Here is a 23,475-nt window from a genome sequence, read left to right on the forward strand (position 1 = left end):
GCCAGCTAGCCTATATCTTCTCAAATAAAACATTTTGTTTTTAAGCATCTATCTAATAAAGAAATTTATTACAAATATGAGCATAAATGTTTCAACTTCTACCTAGAATGTTTTTTCTCTTGGTAAACCTACAATCATTTATCATAATTACTATTTATTTTTTTTATATCTACTTTGTCATTGTAGTTCGTAATAATTTTTCTTCTCAGCTAACCTGATATTTCCAGTTACAAGAAAGAGTTTAATGGGATGGAGATGTGATGCTACAATGTTGTTAGAATTATAATCAGGGTAATTGTTATATTCAGAAGTTTAGCTAGGAAGAAGGATAGGAATTCTTACTGAACTGTTGGTTGGTGCTTCAAAATACTATGTAGACTTATTCGAATAACAATTGATTTGTTTATGGATTGCTTTTAAATTCATTGTGGGTTAGTAACTATATTTTGCCCTTTTCATGTTTACGTCAAAGTAGTATTTATGTAAAAATGTTCATAGCGCTGTTAATAATGGAAACTATTCAAATTAAAATTAATTTGTGAGTTCTGAAGATAATGGTATTATAGTAAATCGAAGAAGTTGAAAGAAAAGGATACCCTTATATATTATATAAGTTAATTTTTTAATGTCCATATATCTCTCTTCAATCTGAAACAAATACCCCTACTGTGACTGATAGGAATCGATGAACGATTTAGAAGTTTTATTAATAACCTGAGAAATTTACTAATAGATTGTCGTTCATGATAGGTTAATAAGATCCTGAATGTATATGTTGAAGTAAGAAATACTTGATAGTAAACAAAAAATATGCATCGCTCCAAGTTTTCTTTTTAAACTAAGTAGCCAACATCCGTTTATTATTGGAGTAACAACGAAAATTGTGTGAGATACTACAGACAATAAATAAATAAACAGAGCAGGCAAGAAACTTTTGTGAGACCAGAAAACTCATGTTTTTTTATTCAAATGTAATATCATAGAGAGAGAGAGAGAGAGAGAGAGAGAGAGAGAGAGAGAGAGAGAGAGAGAGAGAGAGAAGTGCTCTAGGAAAAAGGCATTTTACCACAATAAACCAGATGTTTTCAGGAAAGCAATTACAAATATAATCATAAATTAAACAATGAAAAAAAAAAACCTCTTTTATATCAGTTGGCCACAAAGAAGTTTTCATGTTCATTATTAAGCGCTGAAAACGCGTTAACGAACACCTACGACTTCAAATTGTTAAGAGTTGTGCAAAGTTTAACGTCGATTCTAAATTTATTCAGGATATGAGCTCTAGCCATACTCCACCACCCCCACCTCCACTCCAACACACATGCACTGCCACCACATTCCCTTGAATCCTCCTCAACTTCAACTTCATCACCAGACGAATTTTTACTGGAAGTGTCATTATGTCATTTACATCCCAGGTGCTATTAACTGCTTTTTTTTTAAAGAAAAAAAAATACGTCAGAACTCTGAGGGAATCCGTTCAAAATGAAGTCATTATCGATAACAATGATTCTCTTCTCTTTGTTACTTTTAAAAATTTAACATTTTTTCTCTAATCTGTTTTATTTCCAATGGTGAGCAATTGTTTTGCAACTTATCTAGAACAGGGAAGGACAAGATACCTTAAATCCAAAAGATTACTTAACCCCCACCATATCTCTCTCTCTCTCTCTCTCTCTCTCTCTCTCTCTCTCTCTCTCTCTCTCTCTCTCTGAGATTAAATACGCCAACCAGATCCCAGTATTTACTTTTATATTTCCCGCCAATTGACTCAGTTCCAAGCCCCACAAATGGTATCTACCGAATTGCTATATCCCAAGATATCCCTTTGAAATGTCTGATTTTACCTTCAGTTTTATATTAGTAATGTACCTTTTAATTACTTTGAACGTTACTCTTTATCATTAATTGATCTTCGTATTTTTATGGATTTCTAATTTCCACCTATTTATAAAGCAGCTTATCGTCAATTTTATTCTTGCCTTTATATATTTGTCTGCCCTTGTTCATAACTAAACTACCCTTTACATGTATTTCTAGAAATGTATTTCTTTCTTGATAATTATATATCGGTCTTCAATAAGCAATTTTTTTCTGGCATCTAAATAAGTGTTCTTTCATGCTTGATTTGGTAACTCCTACACACTTGTTCATGTAATTAATTTTACATTTAAAGCTATATTCACACTTGTATGTCTGTATGTATGCCTTTCACGCAATGCAATATGTCTCCTTTATCGGTGTTTACCCTGCCTCCTATATCAACTTCCATCGTTTTGTATAACAATTTAAAAGCCTTTTAATTGTTTTACTTCCCTGCCATCCATACATGTATTCATATATTTGAGCGTCCATCTATAATTTTGTTTACACGTCAGTATTTTTTTCTGTTTCATGTTATAAAAGTCTTGAACTACTTCTCAGTCTTTATTTTTCATGTATAAGTATCAGTCTTACTTTCAGTTTTCTGAGTTTTATACCTTTATCCGTTCATCTGCATTTTGGTCATGTTTTTTCTGTCCCTTTCTTTGCTAACGTCTATGGTGGCCTTAAATGACTGTCTTATTTTATTTATGATTGTCTTGCCCTCTGTTTAATTATTCCTCTCGACGTATATGTAACACTCCCTAGTTTTGTGTATTTTAGCGTATCTATTTGTATGTTTGTCCTATCCTCAATATGTATTGCCACATTTCAATGTGATTTTCCAGTTCTTGATATTATTGTGAGTTAATGAGGGTCCCGCTATTCAGTAAAAGAGAGAAATATCGAAAAGTAAAAAACGTGAAAATTACCCATTTTTACCCCTCTATAGCAGAATTCTGAAATGGGTTAGATACAATATTATTCATGATTTTGATTATACTATGTATGGGGATCAAATTCTAAACCAACTGAATGTGACGCAAAAATTGTTTCTATGTCTGGCAACCAGATATGTATTTCAGTCGAGAAAAGTCAAAAACGTGAAAATTACCCATTTTTACCCCTCTATCGCAGAATTCTGAAATGGGTTAGATACAATATTATTCATGATTCTGATTATACTATGTATGGGGATCAAATTCTATACCAACTCAATGTGACGCAAAAATTGTTTCTATGTCTGGCAACCAGATATGTATTTCAGTCGAGAAAAGTCAAAAAAGTGAAAATGACCTGTTTTTACCCATCTATCGCAAAATTTTGAAATGGGTTAGATACAATATTATTCATGATTCTGATTATACTATGTATGGGGATCAAATTCTATACCAACTCAATGTGACGCAAAAGTTGTTTTTATGTCTGGCAACCAGATATGTATTTCAGTCGAGAAAAGTAAAAAAAGTGAAAATGACCCGTTTTTACCCCTCTATCGCAGAATTTTGAAATGGGTTAGATACAATATTATTCATGATTCTGATTTTACTATGTATGGGTCTCAAATTCTATACCAACTCAATGTGACGCAAAAATTGTTTTTATGTCTGGCAACCAGATATGTATTTCAGTCGAGAAAAGTAAAAAAAGTTAAATTTACGCCATTTTTACCCCTCTATCGCAGATTTCTGAAATGGGTTAGATACAATATTATTCATGATTCTGATTATAATATGTATGGGGATCAAATTCTATACCAACTGAATGTGACGCAAAAATTGTTTCTGTGTCTGGCAACCAGATATGTATTTCAGTCGAGAAAAGTAAAAAAAGTGAAAATTACCCATTTTTACCCCTCTATCACAGAATTTTGAAATGGGTTAGATACAATATTATTCATGATTCTGATTATACCATGTATGGGGATCAAATTCTATACCAACTCAATGTGACGCAAAAATTGTTTCTATGTCTGGCAACCAGATATGTATTTCAGTCGAGAAAAGTAAAAAACGTGAAAATTACCCGTTTTTACCCCTCTATCGCAGATTTCTGAAATGGGTTAGATACAATATTATTCATGATTTTGATTATACTATGTATGGGGATCAAATTGTATACCAACTCAATGTGACGCAAAAATTGTTTTTATATCTGGCAACCAGATATGTATTTCAGTCGAGAAAAGTAAAAAAAGTGAAAATTACCCATTTTTACCCCTCTATCACAGAATTTTGAAATGGGGTAGATACAATATTATTCATGATTTTGATTATACTATGTATGGGGATCAAATTCTAAACCAACTCAATGTGACGCAAAAATTGTTTCTATGTCTGGCAACCAGATATGTATTTCAGTCGAGAAAAGTCAAAAACGTGAAAATTACCCATTTTTACCCCTCTATCGCAGAATTCTGAAATGGGTTAGATACAATATTATTCATGATTCTGATTATACTATGTGTGGGGATCAAATTCTATACCAACTCAATGTGACGCAAAAATTGTTTCTATGTCTGGCAACCAGATATGTATTTCAGTCGAGAAAAGTCGAAAAAGTGAAAATGACCCGTTTTTACCCATCTATCGCAAAATTTTGAAATGGGGTAGATACAATATTATTCATGATTTTGATTATACTATGTATGGGGATCAAATTCTATACCAACTCAATGTGACGCAAAAATTGTTTTTATATCTGGCAACCAGATATGTATTTCAGTCGAGAAAAGTAAAAAAAGTGAAAATGACCCGTTTTTACCCCTCTATCGCAGAATTCTGAAATGGGTTAGATACAATATTATTCATGATTCTGATTATACTATGTATGGGGATCAAATTCTATACCAACTCAATGTGACGCAAAAATTGTTTTTATGTCTGGCAACCAGATATGTATTTCAGTCGAGAAAAGTAAAAAAAGTGAAATTTACGCCATTTTTACCCCTCTATCGCAGATTTCTGAAATGGGTTAGATACAATATTATTCATGATTCTGATTATACTATGTATGGGGATCAAATTCTATACCAACTGAATGTGACGCAAAAATTGTTTCTGTGTCTGGCAACCAGATATGTATTTCAGTCGAGAAAAGTAAAAAAAGTGAAAATTACCCATTTTTACCCCTCTATCACAGAATTTTGAAATGGGTTAGATACAATATTATTCATGATTCTGATTATACTATGTATGGGGATCAAATTCTATACCAACTCAATGTGACGCAAAAATTGTTTCTATGTCTGGCAACCAGATATGTATTTCAGTCGAGAAAAGTAAAAAAACGTGAAAATTACCCGTTTTTACCCCTCTATCGCAGATTTTTGAAATGGGTTAGATACAATATTATTCATGATTTTGATTATACTATGTATGGGGATCAAATTGTATACCAACTCAATGTGACGCAAAAATTGTTTCTATATCTGGCAACCAGATATGTATTTCAGTTGAGAAAAGTCAAAAAAGTGAAAATTACCCATTTTTACCCCTCTATCACAGAATTCTGAAATGGGTTAGATACAATATTATTCATGATTTTGATTATACTATTTATGGGGATCAAATTGTATACCAACTCAATGTGACGCAAAAATTGTTTCTATGTCTGGCAACCAGATATGTATTTCAGTCGAGAAAAGTCAAAAAAGTGAAAATTACCCATTTTTACCCCTCTATCGCAGAATTCTGAAATGGGTTACATACAATATTATTCATGATTTTGATTATACTATGTATGGGGCTCAAATTCTATACCAACTCAATGTGTCGCAAAAAATTTTTCTATGTCTGGCAACCAGACATATATTCAAGTCAAGAAAAGTAAAAAAAGTGAAAATTACCCATTTTTACCCCTCAATCTGCTCAAAACTACACATTGTTCTAGAAGTTTTATTTCACCTGTGACCAAGAAAATCAAACTATTGTTCTCTAGTCTTGGGTAGTGCCTTAACCTCTGTACCATGGTCTTCTACTGTCTTGGGTTAGAGTTCTCTTCATCTTGTTTTGTTAAAGTTTTTATAGTTTATATAGGAAATATTTATTTTAATGTTGTTACTGTTCTTAAAATATTCTATTTATTCTTTTTTCCTATCCTCACTGGGTTGCTTTCCCTGTTGGAGCCCTTGGGCTTATAACTTATCCTGCTTTTCTAACTAGGGCTGTAGCTTAGCAAATAATAATAATAATAATAATAATAATAATAATGATGATGATGATAATTATTATCATTATTATTATTATTAAAAAAGGCAAAAACTTGAAAATTGACAAAATTTATCGCCCAACCACCAGGCCTGCTTCCGGATGCAACATGCTGCCAAAATTTCATTCTTATTGTTTTTAATTTGCTTTCATTCTTTTTTTATTCCACATAGTAAGCAAATCTAGGAATGAGATTTATTTTTTTATTTTTCAATATCTGTGCAGTCATTTAAGCCCACAGTTCATTTATCAACATTTGTGACTGATACAGTGAAAGGTGTATTAGTATTTTGATTCGATTTTAAGATGAGTAATCTTTGTGCAAACAATATTTCCCTTAACCATTAACAAGACTGAATGAAAAGGCATAGTGACAGTGTTGCAAGATGGGCGAGACTAAATATCCCTGTTTTGGTCTTTCAAAATTGGTTCATGGCTATCTCCTGAACTTGAGGTACATTCAACAATAGGAATACAGTGGGCCTATAGCATAATAGAAATCTAGATACAAAACAAATATTTGTGAAGAAAAGGTTGCGAATTTACTAAAAGAAAAACTTCCTATTTCTTTGAAAACCAATTTATTTTTTTTTTCGTTAGTGTGAAGGAAGAAAAATAATATATGATGATGAGCGAGGATGGATATTTTAGAAAATATATATAAAGTTATGAAAAACAGGCGTACATAATGTGTTGAATGCATGCCGATAACATAATTTTAATTATTTGTGGAGAAAATTCCAAATAAATAGTAAAATTAGCCAACATGAAAACTGATTCTGTTTTCAAGCTTATTTATTGTCTAATAGAAATTCTTTGGGTCGGATTAAAAGCTTCGTTAATCCTTTGTTTGCCGGGAGGGATAATAGTTAATCTGCAACAACATAATAGAGAAATAAACCTCTAAAAGTAAAAGTAAAGTAAGTAATAGTTAAACTGTCGATCTAGTCCCACTACCATCTGTTCAGAATTCGTGCCCTCATTAACAGAAACAATCTTTTTGCTATTTGTTATAGATTTTGTGTCTTCCCAATTTAATTTTACATATATCCTGCTTTTCATAAATATGAAACCTTCGAATAAAATTTCCCAATTGATTTTAGTATTATTTTTCCCTTTTTACCCTCTTGGACTCAAAATTTCCCAAAAACGTTAATTTTCCTCCAACTGGCCACATTATGACTATCAGTGGTTAGGGCTTTATATACACCAGAATATTAGTACCCTCATTAATAGAACCAACTTTTCTACTATTTGTTAGAGATTTTGTAGCTTCTCCCATTTAAGTATCGTGCTTTACATAAATGCGAAACCGAGTAAACTTTCTCTGTTGATTTCGAAGTTTTCTTCTCATTTTCCTAAAACAGGGAAATTTTCCTCTATTCTGTTTTAATGTTAATATTTTATTTTAATTGTTCATTACTTAAGTCGTTTTTTTTTCCTTATTTCCCTACTAGGATCCTATCGAGACACTCTACTAAAACATCGTCTGTTATTATGACCTGGCCTTACTAATCGAGAAAGTTATTTACTGCTAGCCCAACATAACGCTATCCTCGGGTAGCTATCTCCGGGTAGAAAGATTTCAGTATATGTAACACTCCCTAGTTTTGTGTATTTTAGCGTATCTATTTGTATGTTTGTCCTATCCTCAATATGTATTGCCACATTTCAATGTGATTTTCCAGTTCTTGATATTATTGTGAGTTAATGAGGGTCTCGCTATTCAGTAAAAGAGAGAAATATCGATAGCAGGAAACCCCTGAAGTAGTTGGAAAGTAGCAAGAAACAGAAGAGAAAGACTCAAACATTGCAATAAAGAAGGAAACCCGGGGGATAAGAAAAGAATGATAAGAAATACTAACGAAAAGAAAAGGCTAAATGCTTCACTTTCATTTCTTAATTTAAATGTGAAAAATTGGGATTATTCAAGAAGTCCAGCAATTAAGCAACACAGTAAATAGTCAGGTGAATAATAGCACTAACATTCATAATAAATGGTAATTATTTCTAAGAAACAGTTATTCTATTGAAGTTTCGGTTTTAGTACGACAACACTAGTTCTTGTTTTTGATGGCCTCTAACGAATATCATTTCAGTACTTACTGTTGCATAAATGAGATGGATTTTTAAATGTCTTCGCAGTTGTTATATAATAAGTTACAGAAGACTGTTTTGGGCAGTAGAAGGAGGTTCAGTGGGAAGAAGAAAAGGTTCAGTTTTGGATATGCTTCTGGTCTGACATTAAAATTGACACAGTGCCACTAACTCGACCTAAAACGATTTTTAGACATTGCAGAATCCACTGTTTTTTTTTTTTACCAGTGCGTTCTTGTTATAATGGATGAATTTCTATTGCTTGAAAAAGTCGACCGGCTCTGGAATATAATCGTCAGTGGAGAGCATTCCATCTTAGCCAAATATAGTGGGGTAGATAAAATACTGTGGAAAACAATAATGACCTCCTTTCTTCAGTACATCTCATGTCTTCAAGCATATGACTCAAAGGTGTTTATTAGTGCAAGATTAGGAAAGTCGAGTAATTGGAAATCAAATGTTTCCTCGCTTTTCATGTGGAGGATCCAACTGAAATTTCGTTTGACCTTCTGCATGTATATCTCCTCTGTCCCTGCTTTCATGGAGGAGCTTTATATTTATCTCTGTTTGTCTATATTGGACAGATCTAATCTATTAAGAGTCCAACGTGGTAGGTGACTACATTTAAAGTTCTTAAAAATTAACACCTACTAGTAGTCACCCCTGATATAGCTGACAAAATACTTCTTGCCAGTCATCTACATGGAAGAAATATTGATTATCCTCCAGCTCACTACCTCTTCTTAGTGGTGTAGAAAGAAAAAGTAACCTAGTTTCCTCCTCCGATGGTGGAACGAAAGTCACCTTCATGATCTTAATCCTATTTACTCCGAAATAATAATATGAAGAAAACCTACTGTACGGTAGTACAGCCTCTTGTGATGGTCATTCGTCAAATAATGCGTTATAAGTGGATATTTAGTATTTTATTTGCCTGACCTTGACATGCAGGACCCAGTTCCAGGTAGAGTTTCAACGATTCTTATCTTTCGCCTATTTTGATTTGATCCGTTAACATGAAAATATATAGAAGTAGACACTTATAATGTAACAGCTTTAATCTAATCAACAAAGGTAAAGCAACATTGAGAATATTAAGTTCTAGGATGGTGAGCTGTTTGTGAACACTACTAGTAGAAGGCTATTACCATTTCTATACAAGGCTCTTCATACTCAAGCTAAGGAATTCAGTAGGGTTGTACTTTCCGATTTGATCACTGCGGAAAGACCATTGAATGAAGCTAATAAAATAGGGGAATTCCGGCAGAGCAGCCAACAGGATTAAGACTTCTAACATATTCAGGAGAGAGAGAGAGAGAGAGAGAGAGAGAGAGAGAGAGAGAGAGAGAGAGAGAGAGAGAGAGAGAGAGAGAGAGAGAGAGAGAGAGAGTGTGTGTGTGTGTGTGTGTGTGTGTAAAAGTCCTCCGCGTGATTAAAAAGGAGGTTCGAGGAAGACTGAGATTGCATGGGAATGATGCGCATAACCTTCTTCATTCATTAGGACTTGGGGCATCGTGGGGTTCGTATCCTTTCTTTAATCTCAGTTCATAACTAATCTCCAATTTCAAATTCACATCATGGCTGTGATGACACCAATTATCCCGGAAAGTGGAAATAGGATTCCAGTATCCTCGCATATGGCAGGAATATCTGAATCGTATCAGTACTATAGAAAATGTAAACTTCATGCCCAGAAATGTGGGAATTAATCATGTTTTGTCTGGGATAAATCGTGTGAATAGGATGGATGGTTCCATTCTCGATTTATCTAGTATAGCATTAGAATTATTCATTGGTATCACTATAAAATATGTTAACAACAGCGCAAAATAATTGGTTAGTAAATTAGTTGAGTAATACATTACTCAAGTCCATATCCATGTGTCGTACAATGCTAGTGGTATTTTTAAATTTATATCAGAAGCAGGTCTTCTTAATGCTATTTAAGTTCCATAACATATTTACTTTTCTGGTTTTAATTGAATATTCTTTTAATCTTTATTTATAGTAAACGATATCGGCGTCAATGACCTTCGATGTCAGGATGCCAGAGGACTTCAAATCATTCATTCATTCATTCTGAATGAAAAGATGGCTGAGGCATGGCCTTAGTACAGTTATTCATCTTATACGAAAAATTTTTAAATGTGAATCCAGACTCACTGGATGATATAGCGAGGTGTAGATATTTCTATGATGATTAATGAGAAGAGTAAGGGATTACGAGACAATACACTGAATACTTCTAAGGAGGGGCAGCGATTACAAGTTTGGCAGATGTCCGAGCTCAAAACTAGATTCGTGGTTTCAGAAGAAGTTTCATCACGGATTTGGACAGGAACAAAAATGAAAAGAACTGTGCTAAGGAAGCAAAAAACAAAATGGAGCGTCACCCCCTCCCCCTTCGGACGTCATTGGACAGTGTTATTCCAGAACCACGCTGCCTCACTTTTTTCATTATATGACAATGGAGTTGGAATGAGTAATCGTCTCATCATTTCTGGCACTAATCTAATTCTTTGATTGATATGCGAAAAAACCCACTGGTAGGCAGATGGAACTTAATGGCGCACCGATGCTTTTTCTTCTAATGTTTACCATACTCTTTGCACTCCCCAAAAGAGATTACTGCACCAAACTTTCAATTGGGCTCCACATGGCACTAGAATAGTTGAAAGACCCAGGCCTACTGAGTAGATGGATATGAAGCGTGAAGTAAATGATGGTGAATGGAGAAGTATTGAAGTAAACTCATGATAGAGACGACTGGTGAAAGCTAGCTGAGGCCTTTTGCGCAAATAGGCGTAGGAGATGATAATGATGACGATGATGTTTACAATACATGTCAAGATACAGGGAAGCATTAATCCTTGTAAATATATACTAATGTCCAGCAAATGTGAATCTTTACACTTGGCAGTGTTTATAAAACCAGAATTGAAACCTATGTTGAATCCTGACTCCTTTTTAACTGACTTTCAAATAGCATCTCGTAATGCCATTAAACGGGTATATCCCGAGACGGAATAGTCGGCTGTTTCGTTATTTGTTTTTTTTATCTTTATATATATATATATATATATATATATATATATATATATATATATATATATATATATATATATATATATATATATATATATAAATTTTAATGTCTGAGTATATGGAAGAAAATTATCAAAGAAGGGTTACGTGAAAATATATTGGAACGGAAATTTCTTAGTATTCGTGAAAATGATGCGTCACCTGTACGACATTCCTTCCCAAGGAACAAGTTATATCTGGTTTTGGAGCGAATAGAAACCTAAGAAACGACAACGTTGAACTGGACATAATCATAGATTAATTCGAAAATAATTACATTAGACGACCATTAGCAAATAATCATAAAATCAAACCAAAAATTCCTACAAGTTCTTGGAATGGTTTGACAAGACCACAAGCACAGGCCCTATAGACAAATGATGTAGTAAAGGACTGGCACACTAGATATAAGAGATTATTATCATGTAGTCATTCAACAGTGTAGCTCCTTATCGATGCTTTAAGACGGGAAGATGCCTTACAAAAGGACTTTGTATTTTGATGTAATGTTAAGGGAACCCCAAAAGAAAGGGAAGAAAGTTGTACATCTCGAAGGAAGGATTGAATCTGTGGTAAATTCATTTGGATAAAGGAGTGTTACTGAGCACTGTATTCCGAACCTTTACGTATAATATATACTTTTAACGTCTTTTCCAAATTCTCTATTATGTAGTTATTTTTTTACAAATTGCGTCAATATCTTGATGTACCATGCTCGTGTATTTTTTTTTTTTTTTTGCACTCGAACATTATTTTAACGTAGAATTTACAAGTATTTTATTAAAGTTAGTGGTTAATATTTATATTTCTTAAAAAGACCTTTGTCGATCTCCTGTCACTAATATTTTCTTTATTTATTTATTACCTGTTGGCGAAATCAATTTCGACAAGAATGAGCATTAGAATATTAAATCCATTTGCTCTTAACGCATCGTTCAGTATATATATATATATATATATATATATATATATATATATATATATATATATATATATATATATATATATATATATATATATATATATATATATATATATATATATATAATTATGTATAATGTGGAAATTTAGATTAGAAAGATTTTATCACTCAAACATACAGTATAAGGTACACGATTCGTAGGAAGGAAACCAGGTTTCACTAAATTCCAGCAGGCCTAAAACGATCTATTTTCTCCATTTTAAAACCTTGGAAGCTTGTAAATACCTCGAGTTTGTATTTGTATTTCATATATTGCAATTAATATCAAAACTTAACTTTAAAATGGTGGTAAGTTATTGGAATGAACTGATCAATTAATACTGTACTATGATTTTGATCAGGGTACAGTAATCTTCGTCAAATCTTGTAATTTGTGTTATTGAATTTTCTTTTCTAGAGCTTGATATGGAATATCATCTAAGTATCCTTTGCCACTATCAGGAGCGTAGTTTATGAACGATGTCTTCATTATGCTATTCCCCCTAAATGCTACACCAACATTTTTTTTTTTATTCTATAATTTTGGAATAACTTGAAAATCATTACAGTATGTCGACATAAGTGAGTTTTTGGTATCATGTTTGTCGTGTTGTTATTATCAAAGAATCTCCTTTAATACTATTAAAAGAGCCACCCGTTGAGATGCTACCGCTAGAGAGTTATGTGGCCTTTTGACTGGCCAGACAGTACTACATCGGATCCTTCTCTTTGTTTACGGTTCATTTTCCCTTTGCTTACACACACATCGAATAGTCTGGCCTATTCTTTACATATTCTCCTCTGTTCTCATACACCTGATAGCACTGAGATTATCATACAATTCTTCTCCACCCAATGGGTTTATTACTGCACTGTAATTGTTCAATGGCTACTTTCCTCTTGGTAAAGGTAGAAGAGACTCTTCGGCTATGGTAAGCAGCTCTTCTATGAGAAGGACACTCCAGAATCAAACCATTGTTCTCTATTCTTGGGTAATGCCATAGCCTATGTACCATGGTCTTCCACTGTCTTGGATTAGAGTTCTCTTGCTTGAGGGTATACCCGGGCACACTACTCTATCTTATTTCTCTGCTTCTTGTTTTGTTAAAGTTTTTATAGTTTATAGAGGAGATATTAATTTTAGTGTTGTTACTCTTTATAGAATATTTTATTTTTCCTTGTCTCCTTTCCTCATTGGGCTATTTTCCCTGTTGGAGTCCCTGGGCTTATAGCATCCTGCTTTTCCAACTTGAGTTGTTGCTTAGCAAGTAATAATAATAATAATAATAATAATAATAATAATAATAATAATAATGATAATGATAATAATAATAATTATTATTATTATGATAATAATAATAATAATAATAATAATTATTATTATTATTATTATTATTATTATTATTATTATTATTATCATTATTATTATTATTATAATGCGCCGTCCTTTTTCATGAAACTTTCATCTTTTCCCCATGGCTGCAATCTCTTATAAACTTTGAAGTGAACACTAATATCTTAATCTAATTTCTTTAATGGGGAAAAAATGTTTTAGACATGGGTGGTTTTCTGTATTAATAAACTTGAATATATCATTATATATATTTATATGGGAATCCAAACCCGCTTAGGTTATAATTATACGCCTACTCTATAGTAAAATCTATTGTCGGTAGCAAGCCATTCATGCTATCAAAAGAGCTATCTAAATTTTAATCCCCTCTCCACACCTATTTTGTGATCAATATAGTGACATAATTTTACATTACCATGTATAATGCTATCTAATAGTACGCTTTCTAGAAATTCCATTTATAGGTTACTTAACGCTGAAAAATCTTTTTATATTGAATGAATTATCGTATTTTCAAGATTTATTTCGGAACCTAATGTTGAATATCTTTCTTTCTTCGTTCCGCTCAAAAACGACAATAATTGTGCAAACACCGGTATTGATTTATCTGTCTTCCAAGAAATGTTTCATGGCAGTTTTCCGTCCTTTTCTCTCCTGGCTTCTGTATCATTACGGAGAATGGGTGTGACTTGGTCCACAAACGACGGCATGTAATTTCCCTCGGGCATTTGACTTTCCGTTTCTACTTTATGATTCCATTAATTTTTCATCTAAAATTCTATGTCATACTCATGATTTTTTTTTTTTCATCATATTAGGGTGATTTTGACACCAAAGGTAATAGAAATAAAATACAAACTACTAAATTTCCTTAAAGATTATAATTCATAGATGGTAATAAAAGAAAAGAAAGGTAAAACGAAAATGAAAATAACAGTTTCCCGTAACAATTAAAGGTTCCTTTATGAAAAATAAAAACGTGTTAAATGGATTCATGTATATCATGTGTAATAATGTGTTAAATAAGGCAATTTGCTGCAGTCTATTTAAAGGTTAAGGTGTAATAGAAAAACGGATTGTTTTCCTTAAGAAAGTTTGTAAGGTCTGCCATCCTTGTGATGTTTACCAAGAGAATTCCCTTGCTATTAGGTTGTAAGCAGAAAACTAGGTTCTCTTGGAATAAAGGGTTTCTGACTGCAGTGTTTATCATCACCCGGTGTGCCAGAGGTGATAGGTTTGTTTACCACTATTGGAAGGACCTTAGAGATGTTTACCAAGAAAAAAGTTTGCATACAAAAATAAATATTTGTTCACAAGCAAATATTTGATTTTTTGAGAATATTCTGTACGGAAGAGCAACTTTTTATTTCTAACCGATCTTTGACCTCTTGTTTTTTCGTTACTTCAATTTTCTAATAAAATAGATAGAAATTCCATAGTTTGAAAATTCCACTAAAATAAGCATCTGAGAAGAAAAACTAACTTTGCACACATAACACTGACAGTTTCTCAATGGGAACACAGTAAATAGACTTTTTGTATCGATCTTCCAAAAAATATATCAATAAACTTCATTATAACGAAATATTTTGTTAAGAAATTGGATTATTTTATTTTTTATGTTCACGAATGGGCCATAGATATGTCAACTTTGTGTTTTGTACATTTTACAACATTTCGTGAGAAATTCCATCGATTCAATTTTAGACAGACCACAGCCCCAACACCAGGTAAAAAAATAATTACTTCTTGTTATTAGATAAATATCTACATGACTAATTGCCAACAGTTATGTGAGCTAAATGCTGTTGGTGCCAGTCAATCCTTTTTAGTCACCTATTTAAGCACTGGATACTACACTGAACTAAAGTGGCTGATGTTTGATCATCAAAATACCCTCTGAATAACTTATATACAGCACTTCATGTTTTGTTAATATCAGTATGTGAGGCCTCAGTTCATATATACACTTAAAAGAGCAAGTGGGAGTTTGTCCACCTGTCATAGTCTCAAACCTGGAAATGTTGCTTGACACCAATTGATGGATTGCGTGTTCTGAATTCTGGCCGAATAGTCTCAGAGGACATTCGGCGCAAAAGTAAATCCCAAATGTTGCACTATAGGGAGAGAGTTGAAAAATGTTCGATAGAAGATACAAGAAATTGAGAGGGAATGGAAACATAGAAGAAAAATACAATTTTGTGCTGTAAAGACCCTTAAGTAATACTTTAGTGCAATGAATGTGATGCACAGTTCAACTGACTTGACCTCACTCTTGAATCTTATACCTTGTCTTTGTTTTAAGATTATGGACATCAAGCCTAAGTATGTACGGTTAGATATGTGTGTTGAGCAAAAGATGGTGATAAGTTCTAGCTTTTTCAAAAACAAAGATAAAAACAAGTATACATGGGTAAGAGTGGCAAATGGAAGAATGGTAGAAAATGCTTTAATGGATTATGTGTTGATAATGAAAAGAATGTTGGAAGATTGAAAGACATGCTCGTGTTTAGGGGTATGGCTAACGGTATGTCTGATCATTGTTTGATGGAAGGAAAATTAGTTGTACCAAACGATTGGGGGAATAGAGTGGGGGGATATAAAAGGGAGCTAGTGAGGGTTGAAGAGTTAATAAAACCTGATGTAAAAAGCAAATATTAAGAAAGGTTGAAAATGGCATATGACAAAGTGAAAATGAGAGAAACTGGTAATTTAGAGGAGTGGAAGTTAGTAAAAGAAAATTTTGTTAGGATTGCAAGTGATGTGTGTGGCAAGAAGTTTCTAGGAGGCAGCATGAGGAAGGGTAGTGAATGGTGGAATGAAGGAGTGAAGGTAAAAGTGAATGAGAAAAAGATGGCATTTGAAAAATGGCTGCAGAGTAATAGTGCATAGAAGTTTCAAAGATATAGAGAGAAAAATGTGAAAGTAAAGTTCAAGGTAACAAAGGCAAAGAGGGCGGCTGACCTGAGGTGAGGTTCAGGGATTGGGTCGTTCATATGAAGAGAATAAGAAGAAGTTTTGGAAAGAAGTGAAGATAGTTAGGAAGGCTGGTTCGAGAATTGAAGAGGCAGTAACATATGGAAATGGAAGGTTGCTAAAAGGAGAGGAGTCAAGGAAAAGGTGGGCGGAATATTTTGAAAGCTTACTGAATGTTGAGGATATTAGGGAGGCAGATAGAATTGCTGTTGCAGGAGTTAAGGTGCCAGTGATGGGAGATGAGAATGAGAGAGAGATTACAAGAGAGGAAGTGAGGAGAGCACTAGATGAAACGAGAGTAGGAAAAGCACCTGGTATGGATGGTGTGAGAGCTGAGATGTTGAAGGAAGGGGGTGTGACTGTACTTGAATGGTTGGTGAGATTGTTTAATATGTGTTTTCTGTTGACAAGGGTACCAGTATATTGGGTTTGTGCATTTATTGTACCACTATATAAGGGTAAGGGAGATGTGCTTGAGTGTTGTAATTCAAGGGGTATTACTTTCTTGAGTGTCGTTGGAAAAGTTTATGGTAGAGTACTGATTAATAGGATTAAGGATAAAACAGAGAATGCAGTCATAGAAGTACAGGGGGGTTTTAGAAGAGGTAGTGGATGTATTAATCAGATTTTTACAGTTAGCCATATATACAAGAAATATTTAGCAAAAGGTAAGAAGATGTATGTTGCGTTTATGGATCTGTAGAAAGCGTATAATACAGTTGATAGGGAAGCGATTAGCAATGTGCTCAGGTTGTATGGAATTGGTGGAAGGTTGTTGCAAGCAGTGAAAAGTTTCTACAAAGGTAGTAAAGCGTGTGGTAGCTTAGGAAATGATGGGAGCGATTAGTTTCCGATGAGAGTGGGGCTGAGACAGGGATGTGTGATGTCACCATGGTTGTTTAACTTGTATGTTGATGGAGTGGTGAGAGGGGTGAATGCTCGATAGCATGGATGAGGATTGAAACTGATAGACGAGAATGATCATGAATGGGAGATAAATCAATTGTTGTTTGTGGATGATACTGTACTGATTGCAGACTCAGAGCATGGAAAAGTCTCCAGGGCTCATGAATCCCTGTCCTCAAACATCTTAGGTCTGTGCAGTGTGGACTTGGAGTTAAAAGGAGAGACTTATCACGGTGTTGAACTCAAGGTGTTACAAAGCTTATGTAGTGATGTGATTCTAGGGCATGACTTTCTGAGGAAACATTCTGGTCTGGAAATGGATTTTGGAGGAGAGAAACCTCCTTTGAAGATATGTTCACTAGATGTTGTTAAGGTGTCCCCTCCTTTCCTTTTCAAGAACCTGACGCCAGATTGTAGACCAGTGGCTAATAAGTGACAAGAAGTTCATTGAAGCGGAGATTGAGCGTGTGATGTCAGAAGGAATAATAAGGCCTAGCAATTCTCCTTGGAGAGCTCAAGTGCTGGTGACATCAGGGGAGAATCAGAAAAGGAGGATGGTTGTAGATTACTCTCGTACTATAAACAAGTTCACTGAGCTTGATGCTTACCCCTTCCCAAATATCGATGAGATGGTGAACAACCTTCCACGGTACAAGGTGTTCAGTACCTTAGATCTGAAAAGTGCATATCATCAGGTTGCAATAAGAGAAGAAGAGAGACCGTACACTGCATTTGAACCTGGGAGTAAACTTTACGAGTTCAATCGCATTCCATTTGGAGTGAAAAATGGAGAAGCTGCTTTTCAATGTGTGCTTGACGAAATCCTTAAGAAAGAAAAAGTAGGTGGTACATTTGCTTATGTAGACAATGTTACTGTGTGTGGTGAGACAGAGGACGAGCATGACCAGAATTTAAGAAGGTTTTTGAAGATGGCCGAGGAGTACAACCTGACTCTAAACCACAGCAAGTGTAACTTCAAAGTCAGAACCATCAAATTACTTGGGTATTCAGTAACGGATGGGGAAATCAAACCCGACCTAGAACGCTTACAACCACTGTGGAATCTTTCACCCCCAAAGGATGCAGCTTCTCTTCGCATGACCATGGGATTGCTTGCACATTACTCAAGATGGATGCCAAACTTTTCAGAGAAAATCCGCCCTCTCACACAAGCCAATGGTTTTCCTTCATCCACTGAAGCACTGCAAGCTCTCGGGAACTTGAAGAAAGACATTGCTAGTGCTGTGGTAACAGCCATTGATCCCACCTCTCTTTTCACTGTGGAAACGGATGCTTCAGGTCATGCAATAGCAGCTACTCTGACACAGAATAATTGCCCAGTGGCTTCCTTCTCCCGCACTCTCACTCGCAGTGAACAGGGACATTCTGCAGTGGAAAAGGAAGCTTGTGCCGTAGTGGAGGCATTGAGGAAGTGGAGACACTACTTAATTGGACAAGCTCATCACGGACCAGCGTAGTGTAAAGTTTATGTTTGACTCTAAATCAAACAGTAAAATAAAGAATGACAAAATAGCAAGGTGGAGAGTTGAACTCTCATATTTTCACTATGATATAGTATACCGTCCAGGAACAGAGAACATACCAGCTGATGCTCTCTCCCGCATCTGTTCTCCGAGAACTTCATGAAATCCTATGTCACCCAGGAATATCTCGTATGATGCATTTCGTCCGAGGGCGGAATCTACCTACTCGGTAGAAGAAATGAAGAAAATTACCACCTCTTGCCAAGTGTGTTTAGAGCTCAAGCCTCGATTCTTCAAATACTCGGCACAACTGATCAAAGCAACCCAGCCATTCGAGAAACTGAACTTAAATTTGAAAGGCCCAGTTCCCTCTCAATCTAGAAACAAGTACTTCCTCACGGTTGTAGATGAATTTTCAAGGTTCCCTTTTGTTTTCCCTTGCACTGATATGACCACTAGAACTGTCATCAGTTGTTTGGTGCAACTATTTGCTTTGTTTGGTATGCCAGCATACATCCACACTGACAGGGGTGCATCTTTCATGTCTGAAGAGCTGAAGGATTTCCTGATGAAGAGAGGTGTAGCTACCAGTCACACTAAACCTTATAACCCTAAAAGGAATGGTCAGGCTGAAAAATATAACGGAATTATATGGAAAACTCTAACATTGGCCCTTAAGACAAGAAACCTTGATGTGCCTCAGTGGGAAACTGTTCTCCCAGATGCTTTCCATTCTATACGCTCCTTGTTGTGCACTTCCACGAACAGTACTCCTCACGAGTGCCTTTTTCCTTCATAGTAGAAGGTCCACTACCGGCCAATCGTTGCCTACTTGGATCATCCAAGGAGGACGTGCTCTCCTGAGACGCCATGTAAGACACAGCAAAAACGACCCCTTGGTGGATGAGATTGAAATCGTAGAGTCGAACCCTGAGTATGCTCATGTGAAGCTTTCAGATGGTAGGGCGACCACGGTTTCATTAAGATATCTTGCTCCTATGGCTAGTGACAACCGAGAAAATACAAATGCTGGGGATCCTGTACCTCAGTCCAAGGTTCTTGAGGAATTGTCAGTTGCGAATGCTCCCCAGGAGATTGCACGCGGTTTCTCCCATGTGGATACTGCTCCTCAGAATGACACTCTTCACGAATCACGTACAGTGCCTCAACGGGTAGCCTCACCTCCTCCACTTCGAAGGTCAGAGAGAGTGAGGCAACCTCCAAAGTACCTTCAGGATTACTCCACGTGAACTTAACTCAGAAGGGAAGAATGTGGTAAAAAAAAACCTGTTTATATTATCCTGTCATTCATAAGGAGTGTGATGTATGTACCTTCTTAGTTAACACAAATGTTTATTTATGTTTTTGTCTGTGTCTGATAATGTGTTTGTTTTGTTGTTTGCAGGGTATAACTGCAGTGGAATTGTTAACTGAATAAAACCTTAGTTCTGGATACACCGGGTTTACTTCACCACACAGATAGGATTCGCGAAGCAGGGTAACTCTAAATCTAGGCTACTGCTGTAAAATCAAAGAATTTAATTAACTCTGCCACATAAGAGTAATTAGCCATCATGATGATGATTCTTTTATATCCATTCCAGGAGGATATTTGATTTTATTAGAATAGTTTTCATAATAAGAAATTTTTTTTTTTTTGAGAACATAAATTATATTTTAAGTGAATGAACTCCCAACTATTATTGCGCTGTAATCAATGTTGCCTCAGCCACTGTCTTTACACTAAGGGACCAAATGGAAGGTTGGCATTTTCCTTCTTAGGTGATATACAAGTTTGTGACAGTAAATTTGCAGTCCGGCGTAGACATCGTCCACAAGATGTGGGAATTACAAGCTCCGGCCGCTTTATTTACGACCCCCCCCCCTCACCCACCCCCAAACAATGTCCGACTCCATCAGCACCGCCTCCACTTGTCTCTAGTAACGTTTCATTATACGCCATTACCTCAGGAGTTTTAACTGAGAAGACTATAAATTCCTATTTCCTCCTGCTTCGTGTTCTTAAATTTTGCAGGTAAAATGCAGTATGCCAGAAGAGGGACACAATGTGATAAAACTATGTTTGTGATTTGGGTATTATTGAGGGGAGCGCCAAATTGAAGTTAGGAAGACATCTATTTTGGGGTAATTGGGTCCTGAAACTGGGAACTTGGAATCTTATAGATTTTTTTGGAGTTTTCAGCATATATTTTATATTAATGAAGATTGATTTACTTCAATCTTTATTATACATGTAAATATAAGCATTTTGCACTTATTACTGTAGGCTGCTATTAAATGTTATTACTAGCTTAATATTCTTAGAGCAATAATATAGCCTTAACCGAGAATGTTTATCACACATTATTCCAATAGAAATTAACCCTAACATACAATAATAATAATAATAAAAATAATAATAATAATAATAATAATAATAATAATAATAATAACAACTATGCTTCCGTAATCTTATTTCTAAACAAAATACCCATATCATAGTATTAGACTGAAAATTAAAAGTCTACTTTAATTTTATAGCGTTTAGAAACATCTCAATGGTATTATTTTAAACTGTATTATACTATCTTTGTGTTTCTTTTTTTATATAGTTGGCTTTTAAGTTCCAAACAATTCTTACTATCCTATCAAAATGTTCTAAAGAATATAGTGCTTGAGATATATGCTTAAGTAAACGCAAACAAATTTCACACGAAATATAAGAACAAAACTGTCTTTATTCTCATCTAACGAAATAAGTTGATGGCTGGATGAGTTTCACCAAATTCCCGTGGATACAACACTTTTATAAACATTGTGTTAAGTTACATATCTGTCCAAACAAAATCTAGCACTAAGAGGTCACAGAGAGGATACAATATGTCATGAAACAGATGAAAATAATATTGGAAATTTCAGACCCCTTTTAAAACTGATTGTACAGTTTCGAAATTTAAGGTTACCTTCATATTTGTCTGCCCAAGTTCAATATGAATACTTCAAAATTATTGATTCTAATGTTAAGAACACATAACTGAATGACATCCAAAGAGCTAAGTACAGTACTACTGTATAATGCTCTATTCAACTCTAAATGCTATGCATAGGAAATTAATGTCAAAGATCATAAGATATGTTGAGATAAAATATGAATAAGAGAAAAAAAGTTTGCGTGAAAGAAACTTTCCTTGGATTTCTTCAAGAACATCAAATGGAGGTAACAGGTATTGTAAAAGATATAATGCAGATGCTGGAGAAAGATAGTTTGCCTCTTGAAAACTGTTGTTCTCAGAGTTACGATAATGCTTCTGTCATGTCTGGACAAAATCAAGAGTAAAACAACTTGCTACAATGAACCCTAAATTAATAAATGTGAACTGCATCAGCTTCTCTTTAATTTTGCAACAAGGAAATGAAGATGGTCACATTTTTTTTTCGGAGCTGCGTAGGCAGCGTTTGCTCTTTTTACAAAATCTGCCTATTGATGGGAGAGACTGAAAAATACTTTCCCCATATATGTTAAAACTGGATCTGAAATACACTGGAGTGCTGAAGCTGATGATGTTCAGTCCATACATGATCAAGTAGGGTATTTGCTCCAACATTTTTAGACAATCGGAAGAAGAAATTCGAACTAGACAACAGATACTAAAACTGAAGCAATACAGATATTGAGATAAAATTTTGAAATTTTTTTTGCTTTGCTACTCTACGTTTCAGTAAGATTTATATTAAACAAGATTGATATAGTTCAGAAGAGACATTGAATGCAAATATGAATTTCCACGAGGCAGCCCAAGATATCCAGGTGATGCATGTTTACATCCTTACTATTCTGGAGGAAATTTGTCAGACATCTATAAAAAAAGCAAAGGAGCTCTGTCACACTGGCATGCAACTTGAGAATTGTCAAACGGCGTAGGGTGAAGAAAATATTGCATGGTGAAACTGGTGATGAATGAGGCCTCCATCAGGAAATGAAATTCAAAGTCTGCTAAAAGGTATTATTGACAGATCCCATAATGAAATGGGCAAATGGTTCATCCGATTATGTAAATTGTATTCAAAGTTTGACTTCATATTGTATTTCATTGAGTTGATATCTGACACCAAAGAGGAATAGGCTACATCAGTGAAAGGTGCATTGATATGGCAAGTTTCTAGGACACTGACTAAGAACTGTTCAGCGAAATTATAGATTGAAGAATGCCTCTTAAGATACGAGATGATGATCTCATGACCTACTCAAAGGACTTAGTTTATTTCCTCGTACAATATAAGGATGGAAATTACTTCAGAAACGTTCAAGTTAGAGGAGTACTGTTGAGTATAGGCTTATACTATATTTTCATAAGTGTAGTCTTCTTGACTCATTACTTTTCCTTTTATATACGTATGATATGTGGTTTGGCCTAAAAAAGAAGACTGTTGCATATGCAAATGATGCTACTCTATTTCCATCAATTCTATCTCCAGAATGTATACCCGAGGTGGACGAATCCCTTGAAAAAACAACTAAGTAAAATTAGTGGATGGTGAAAA

Source organism: Palaemon carinicauda, chromosome 19 (assembly GCF_036898095.1).
Source record: "Palaemon carinicauda isolate YSFRI2023 chromosome 19, ASM3689809v2, whole genome shotgun sequence".
Lineage (NCBI taxonomy): Eukaryota > Metazoa > Arthropoda > Malacostraca > Decapoda > Palaemonidae > Palaemon > Palaemon carinicauda.